General features: G+C 41.9%; 1 pseudogene; it reads right to left on the reverse strand.

Moving 5' to 3' along the window:
- Window positions 1–3987: 3987 nt before the first annotated feature.
- On the reverse strand, window positions 3988–5796 carry LOC130039652 (protein Red-like; annotated as a pseudogene).
- Window positions 5797–6273: the final 477 nt, after the last annotated feature.

Raw genomic sequence — 6273 nt, forward strand, 5'->3', positions numbered from 1 at the left:
CCACCCCCCATCCCCCCATCCCACCCTGCCTCTGTGGCAGAGCATTCCCTTTTGTTCTCTCTCTCCTTTTGGCTGCTGTGGTTTGCAAAAGGCATTGAGTAGCAGTCATGTTTGGTCTATAGTCTACTTTCAGCATGCTTCTCCCATCCTGGGAGGATCCTCCCAACACCCTTTATTTGGTACTCCTTTCTCTATCTGAGATTCCTTTTCCCCTAGAATGTGTGGCTGGTCTCCAAGCCATGGAGCAAAGCTTCTGGTACTAATCTCGGCCACTCCTGTGTTAGTCTCCTATTTTGTTACTTTATATTCCCCAGATGAATGCAATCTTTCTCTGTCTATCCTGCTCTTTTTGACTCATTTCGCTTAACATGATACTTTCCATGTAGTACCACTTGTATGTAAATTTCATGACTTCATCCTTTCTAACAGTTACATAGTACTCCGTCGTGTAGATGTACCAAAGTTTCTTTAACCAGTCATCTGTTCTCGGGCAATCAGGTTTTTTCCAGATTCTGGCTATTGTAAAGAGTGCTGCAATGAACAAACAAGTGCAGATGTCACTTTGACTATACTTTTTGCCTCTCTGGGATATATTCCCATGAGTGGTATTGCTGGGTCAAATGGGAGCTCAATTTCTAATTTTTTGAGAATCGTCCATACGGTATTCTAGAAGGGCTGAACCAGTCGGCATTCCTACCAGCTGTGAGGGAGGGTCCCTTTCTCGCCACATCCACGCCAGCACCGGTTGCTTTTGTTCTTTTGGATGTGGGCCAGTCTCTGTGGTGTGAAATATCTCATTGTGGTTTTGATCTGCTTCTCCCTGATGATTAATGATGTAGAGCATTTTCTCATGTGCCTTTTTGCCATTCAAATTTCTTTGAGAAAGTTTCTGTTCATTTCATCACCCCATTTTTTATGGGGTTGGATGTTTCCTTCTTGTTGAGTTCAACCAGTACCTTTTATATTCTTGATATCAACCACTTGTTGGATATGTATTCGGTGAATGTCCTTTCCCATTTTATAGACTGTCTTTGTATTTTGGTCACTGTTTCTTTTGAGGTGCAGAAGCTTCTTAGTTTAAGATAGTTTATCTATCTCTGTTTTCAATTGCTTGGACAGCGGCATGACATCTTTGAAGATACCCTTAACTTCAATATCATGGATGGTTTTGCCAACTTTGTCTTCAATGTACCTTATGGATTCCGGTCTTATGTTGAGGTCTTTAATCCATTTTGATCTTACTTTTGTATGTGGTGTTAGGCAGAGATCTGAGCCCACTTTTTTACATGTAGCCATCCAGTTTTGCCAGCACAATTTGTTAAAGAGACTTTCCTTGCTCCTCTTAACTTTTTTTTGCTCCCTTATCAAAGATTAGGTGATCATATGCTTGAGGGGAGATGTCAGTATATTCAACCCTGTTTCATTGGTCTACAGCTCTGCCTTTGTTCCAGTACCATGCTGTTTTAATTATTACTGCTTTGTACTAGAGTTTGATAAACTGTTATTCTTAATGCAATCATATATATATATATATATATATATATATAAATTTTCATTGCATAAATTTTACTATAAAAAAGTTAATACTAATGGGGCTGGAGAAATAGCACAGCTGGTAGGGCTTTTACCTTGCACGCGGCAGACACGGGTTCGATTCCCAGCATTCTGTATGGTCCCCCGAGCACCACCAGGAGTAATTCTTGAGTGTGTGAGCCAGGAGCAACCCCTGTGCATCGCTAGGTGTGACCCAAAAAGAAAAACAAAATAAACAAAAAATAAAAGCTAATACTAAGTATAGGCTTTGGGTTAAATATATATAGTTTGTGAAGAATGAAACGCTGATTTATTTATTTTTATATATTATTATACAATCTTTAATGTCACAACCTTAGATTTTATTTTTTTAATTGAATAGCTAAATAATAAAATAAATAAATTTTATTTTTTAATTGAATAACTAGTGAGATACTTAGTTAGAAAGTTATTCATAATTGAGTTTCAGTAATAAAATATTCCATCACCCTTCTCTTTACCAGTGTACATTTTTTTCCACCAGGCATATCCTAGTTTCCCTCCCACCACCCCACTCCCAGTCTGCCTCTAGGGCAGACTCATCTTTTCTCTCTCTCTCTCTCTCTCTCTCTCTCTCTCTCTCTTATTCTCTCTCTCTTTTTCTCTCTCTCTTTCACTTTTTCTCATTCTTGTTGTTGCTCTCTCTTTCCTTATGGACATTATGGTTTGCAATATAGGTACTAAAAGATTATCATGAAATGCAAATTTAAAATCTAAATGAAGAAAAGGCAATGACAGCAACTTATAGGTGTAAATGAAATATCATAGTTCATTGGATTTTATGCATTCAAGAGATCATAAACATTTTTCTTTATCTTCAAAACCAGTGCCTGTGGTCTTCTAAATCTTAATTGAGGCATATTTTGAACCATATTATTATATTTAAGGAGCAATTAATCACGAATTATATAACATGTAAGCTAAATTTTTTTCAATATTTATCAAGGAACAAACCCACTACTTAATTTAGACCATAATGGCAAAGACATGGGCATGTCATCTGTTTTTGCTTGTTTGGTTCTTGCTAAGTCTCCAATGTAAAATAAATGTTTAATACATGATAAATCAGTGATGAGATGGAATTCACGCAAAATTGTGGCATTGCCCTTTTAGTAAGTTCTGACTTCTTTGTTTTCATGCTAATAGAAACTAATACTGGCATTTTATAAATTGCACAAATATAGGGCTAACATAATTTTGTTACAGATATATTATTACATTAGAATTTCTCTCATATTGTTACCTTTTCTATTTATTAGTGTTCATGGTGCATTCTCTACATTGTTTCTAATGAAAACGCTTTCTTTATTTATTTTTATTTATTATTTATTTATTCATACTGAGGGCTACTTCTGGAGGTGTTCAAAGTTCATTAGGGCAACAACCTGCAGCTCTAGGGGAGAAAGACAGGCAATGCGAAGCCAGGGACTGATCCCTGTGCCTCCCTCACTGCACACCATATGCCCTGCCACTTGGGCCCCAGGATAGCCAATTTTATTTTATTTTATTTTATTTTGCTTTTTATGGGTCACACCCGGCGACACACAGGGGTTACTCCTGGTTCTGCGCTCAGGAATTACCCCTGGCAGTGCTCAGGGGACCATATGGGATGCTGGGAATCAAACCTGGTTTGGCTGCATGCAAGGCAAACGCCCTACCCACTGTGCTATTGCTCCAGCCCCCTAGAGAATTTTAATGGGGCTAAATACAAAATACAGTAAAAGTTTATAAACATTCACGAAAAAAAATCTTGCGACTTGTCTGGGAACTGAAGAAAGAGCGGCTTGGAACACCTTCAAGAGCGTGGAAGAAATAGCTAAGAGGACGAAGAACCTCTGGCTCTGGGCATATCTCTTTGATTCCACTGTTCTTCCTGCATTAACATATGCCTCGGAGACCTGGGCCCTACACAAACAAGATGAGAACCTATTCGGGTCTCCCAAAGAGGAATCGAAAGAGCTATGCTTGGAGTATCACGTTTCACTCAAATGAGAGAAAGAATCTGGAGTTCTGACATCCATCGATGATCAAGAATCAGGGATGCTGTCTCATTTGCCAAGGTGTCGAAAATCAGATGGGCTGGTCACATAATGAGATTTAAAGATGACCGCTGGACTAGAGCGGTTACTGACTGGATTCCACGGGATGTCAAAAGACCGCGTGGCCACCCACCTACCAGATGGTCAGACTTCTTCCTAAAGACCATGAATGGTCGGTTTGAGGCTCTCCATGTTCCTAGAATGAACAGACGCCATTGGGCTACACTAGCACGTGACAGGGACAAATGGAGACGTTATTAGTGCCCACTCAAGCAAATTGACGATTAACAGGAAGTCAAGTGATCAAGTGAACAAGTGAAGAAAGAGCAATGGGACACACATCCTTGGCGAGACTCTTTTTGCACATTAATGGAGATCAGTATTTTGGTCTTTTGACCTCAACCCCATCAGCTCCATCTTCCTCCTCTTCTCAATGATTGAACTAATCTTCTTCCACTGGTGATCAAGTTCTGCCTTGTCGGTGGTTTCCTTAAAGCACCTGGTTTTCTGCCCTTCAGATATCTTCATGCCATACTGGAATGCGGCTTTGGGCAAAGCCTCTTTGTTGTTCATAAATTCACTGTATTCTTCTTGGGTATCAAAGTCCCACTGGTATAAGGCCCCCTTCTTGTTACCCTGGTCCATTTTGCTGTAATCCACCTCCTCATCACTGTCCACAGCCATATCATCCATCGTGGCTGGGTAGCACTCGGCATAACTGTTGGACATCCCAAAGAAATCTCTAAGCTGCTTCTTGTTCTCTGGCTTCTTCAGCAATTCAGTGCCTTTCCAGCCAGTAGAACCATAGAATTTTTCACTGATGAGCTTGATCGAATCCTTGGCAGATGCAGGTCCTTTGTCAGCATCAATAGGCTCATCATCCACTTTTGGCTTCTCGAAGTAGCTGTGTCTTTTTCTCCTCCTCTCGCTCCCATTCCCATTCCCTCTCCTGCTCTCTGCCCCAGTGTCTGTCCCTTTCACGATCACGCTCCCATTCTCAGTATCTTTCCCGCTCCTTGTCCCGTGGTGTCTTGGTTGTGGAAGGTACATAATTCCCAATGTCTTCAATAGTTATGTTGGCCTCGGGAGACTTCTTCTCTTCCAGCTTCCCATTATCTTTCTTCCTGAGCTTCTTGTTACGGATAACCTGCCTCAAGTAGGAAAGTATCTGTGTGAGCTTGCTGATATCAATGTTATTTGTTGTCAGCGTGGTCTGAGCCTCCATGGTAGAACAATCAGCCTTGCTGTGGATAAGAGTGGTGGGGATATCTGTGTCTGCATACATGCTCATCATCCAGGTCCACCACATAGGCCATGCGGCCCAGCAGAAAGAGCTCATTTCGTTCATATGCTTTGCTCTTGAAGAGCATAGAGTAAACATTGAGTCCTAAACGTGTTTTAAATTAAATTTTGTTTTCAAGGTCCTCATCTTTCTTGGTTTCCTTCTGGGGCTTTTCCACCAGTTCTTCCTCCTCTTTCTCCTTGCCGGCAATCTCAGCTCGTACCTTCTGAAGCAGAGCAAAATCCAAGCCTTTCACCAAATGAGTTATGCTCCATGTCAACACCCAAGAACTTGGACTCCTGGATCAACTGTCTTCTTTTCTCTGCAGTTGATTTGTCTGCCTCAACAGTGGGGCCTATGGCCCTGTAGTTTGCCATGGTGCTGATCAGCTCAGTTTCCTCATCATCTTTGTTCACACCACCTCTTCGTTCCTTGGCCCAGTCCCCGTACTTCTCTGCTAGCTCTCACTCTCAATTTCTTGCTGGCGAAGCTTTACATAATAACTTTTCTTTTTTTCTCCTCCGCGCAGCTGGATCTTCATCCTCGTTATGCTCCCTTGGCATCTCATGATGACGTGATTTAGAGGGCAGGTGCAGAGGTAACAATGATGGGTCTCATTCTCCTAACCCTGAAAGAGCCTTGAATATGGCACTTTTTAGAAAATTCTCAGGGCTAGGACAAAGGAGATGTTACTGGGGCCTGCTCGAGGCAATCGACGAACAACAGGATGGTCGTGATCATGATCGTCGGTCCTGCAGAGGTAGGTGCACCCCTTGGGGTCATGAGAAGTTTTCTGAAATCTTCATTGGTGAGCTTAGATTGGTGGAAGGAGTGAGGATCGTCCACATCATGGCCCTCTGGGGCCAAAGGATTGGAAAATGGCTCACTATCTCACTCTGGCATTTCTTCTGCATCTTTTTTTTTTTTTTTTGACAAACTGGCAGGCTACAATTTAGCCTGCCCACACGGCAGAGTCTGGCAAACTCCCCATGGCGTACCCAATATGCCAAATACCAGTAACAATGATGGGTCTCATTCTCCTAAGAGCCTTGAATATAACCTCAGGGCCAGGATGAAGGAGACGTTACTGGGGCCTGCTCGAGGCAATCGACGAATAACAGGATGATTTGTGATTGTGATTGATTTTTTTTGCCAGCAGGAACTCAGGAACCAACAACAACACTGGCAATGACCTGTAACAAAAACACTTCAGTTGACTTTTAGACTAATCTCCAAAGAGATGTAAGCTAAGCTGCAAAAATTCATAGGTATGCCAGTTTTCAACCGGAAAACTCTAGAGTCTTCTTGGAGTGAGGGTGGGCAGACTCTTTCCCAAACTGTGCTGCACCCATACCCCACCCCCAGCCACCATGTAAACCC

Source organism: Sorex fumeus, unplaced genomic scaffold (genome assembly GCF_029834395.1).
Source record: "Sorex fumeus unplaced genomic scaffold, SorFum_2.1 ptg000092l, whole genome shotgun sequence".
NCBI lineage: Eukaryota > Metazoa > Chordata > Mammalia > Eulipotyphla > Soricidae > Sorex > Sorex fumeus.